Source organism: Mobula birostris, chromosome 2, assembly GCF_030028105.1.
Source record: "Mobula birostris isolate sMobBir1 chromosome 2, sMobBir1.hap1, whole genome shotgun sequence".
Taxonomy (NCBI): domain Eukaryota; kingdom Metazoa; phylum Chordata; class Chondrichthyes; order Myliobatiformes; family Myliobatidae; genus Mobula; species Mobula birostris.
The window spans coordinates 4,824,866-4,827,698 of record NC_092371.1 but is presented as its reverse complement, the minus strand read 5'-3'; positions in this window follow the sequence as shown (position 1 = coordinate 4,827,698).

Genomic DNA, 2,833 nt, shown 5'->3' with positions numbered 1-2,833 from the left:
TTTTTGGTCTGAGAGGTGTTCTGTTTTGGGGCAATGTTGGGGGGTGGGGTTCTTCTGAGTAACAGAGCTGGGGGAGGGGGGTAGGGACCAGAGGTCAGGTACTGCTGTCGCCTGCTCAAGTCCACGTCCGCACAGGTGCAAGGGAAAGCTCCCTTACAGCAGCACGAGATGGGCAACATTCACAAGGGAAGCATAATTCCACATAAATTATACACATCTTTGCAACAATGAGGAAATCCTCCTCTTCAAGAAGGTGGTGTTCGTCACTACGCACCCTCACCGTCCAGTACATACAGTTGCAAGAAGAAGTTTGTGAATCCCTCTGCAATTGCCTGGTTTTCTGCATTAATTGCTCATAAAATGCGGTCTGACTTCATGTAAGGCAAACACAATCTGCCGAAACTAACAACACACAAACAATTATACTTCTCATGTCTTCATTGTTTAATCATTCACAGTCCAGGTAGGAAAAAGTATGTGAACCCTTATATTTAATAACTGGTAGAACCTTCTTTAGCAACAATAACCTCTGCCAAATGTTTCCTGTAGCTGCTGATCAGACTTGCTCAATGACGAGGAATTTTAGACCATTCCTCCACACAAAACTGTTTCAGTTCAGCAATGTTTCTGGGATACCTTGTATGAACAGCCCTCTTCAGGCCATGCCACAGCACCTCAATTGGGTTAGGGTTTGGACTCTGACTTGGACACTCAAAAACATGAATTTTCTTCTTTTTAACCCATTCTGTTGTTGATTTACTCTTGTGTTTTGGATCATTGTCTTGTTGCAACATTCAACTTCTATTAAGTTTCAGGTGACTGACTGTTACCCTGACATTCTCCTGTAAATGTCTTGCTGCAATTTTGAATTCATTGTTCCCTCAACGATTGCAAGCAGAACAGCCCCAAACCATGATGCTCCTTCCACCGTGCAGTTTCGCTGTCGGTGTGCAATGCCCTTGTTCCTCCAAACATAGCAGGTGCATTTCTGCAAAAAAATTCAACTTCTGTCTTATCTCTCCACAGAATATTGTCCCAGAAGTGTTGTGCAACATCCTTGGGTCCTTTTTTGCAAACTTGAGACCTGCAACAATATATATTTTTTTTGGAGAACAGTGGTGTCCTTCCACGAGCACCATTTATGTTCAGTGTGTTTCTTATAGTGGACACGTGAACAGATAGCGAGTTCAAGAGATTTCTGACTGTGTGTCTTTTTTGTAGAGCCAGGCTCCTCCACAGCCCCCACCTCCAATCTCATCCCATTGATTGGAACACCTGACTCCAGATAGCTTTTGTAGAGGACATTACCCCAGAGGGTCACATACTTTTTTGAACCTAGACGGTGATTGTTTAAACGATGTGATGAAAAGTAGTACAATTGTTTGTGTGTTATTAGTTTAGGAAGATAGTGTTTGTTTTTTATTGAAGATGAAGGTCAGACCACACTTCATGAGTAATTAATGCAGAAAACCAGATAATTGTGAAGGATTCACAGACTTTTTCTTGCAACTGTATTACCATGAGGGAGACGGTGCAGGAAGCTGAAAACTCAGTCTACCCCTCTGCTGTTAGATTCCTGAATGGCCCATGACCCCTTATTCTTCCTCTCTTGCACTGTATATTTGTTCGATTTATGCCTTGTACCGTACCTCTGTTGCAAAACAACCAGCTCACTTTCCCTTTAAGTGGCTTCCCAGGTAGGTAGGACCATAAAGAGAGCTTTTGGTACTTTGGCCTTCATAAATCAAAGTATTGAGTACAGGAATTAAGGATGTCATGTTGAAATTGTACAAGACATTGGTCAGGTCTAATTCAGAGTGTTGTGCACGGCTCCAGTCATCGCTCTGCAGGACAGATGGAAGATCAAAAGAGTACAAAGAAAATTTACAAGGGTGTTGCCAGGACTTGAGGACCTGGTCTATAGGGAAAGGTTGATTAAGTGAGAACTTTATTTCCTGAAGTGTAGGAGAATGAGGGGGATTTGATAGAGGTCTGCAGAATTATGAGGGGCATAAATACGAGGGGGTGATTGATAAGTTTGTGGCCTAAGGTCGAAGGAGTCAATTTCAGAAAACCTAGCATATTTATTTTTCCTACATTTACACACTTAGTCCAGTGGTCGTGGAGCATACAGATCCCTGCTTTGTAGAAGTCGGCGTCTTGGACCTCCAGAAGTGGTTCACAGCAGGGGTGATTGATAAGTTTGTGGCCTGAGGTAGAAGGAGATGAGTTATTAACTTCAAGTTTTCTGCATTTTCACTCAGGGTTGAACCACACGTGCATGTAACGAGAGCTGTATAACTCATCTCCTTCTACCTTAGGCCATGAACTTATCAATCACCCCTGCTGTGGACCACCTGGAGGGCCAAGACGCTCTCATTACATGCACGTGCAGTTCAACTCTTTGAGTGATAATGCAGAAAATTTGAATTTAATAACTCATCTCCTTCTACCTTAGGCCATGAACTTATCAATCACCCCTGCTGTGGACCACCTGGAGGGCCAAGACGCTCTCATTACATGCACGTGCAGTTCAACTCTTTGAGTGATAATGCAGAAAATTTGAATTTAATAACTCATCTCCTTCTACCTTAGGCCACGAACTTAACAATCACCCCTGCTGTGGACCACTTCTACAAAGGAGGGATCCGTATGCTCCACGACCGCTGGACTAAGTGTGTAAATGTAGGAGGGGACTATGTTGAAAAGTAAATGTGCTAGGTTTTCTAAAATACTCCTTCTGCCTTAGGCCACAAACTGATCAATCACCCTCGTAGGATAAATGCAAGCAGATTTTTTTCACTGAGATTGGGTGAGACTGCAACCCGAAGTC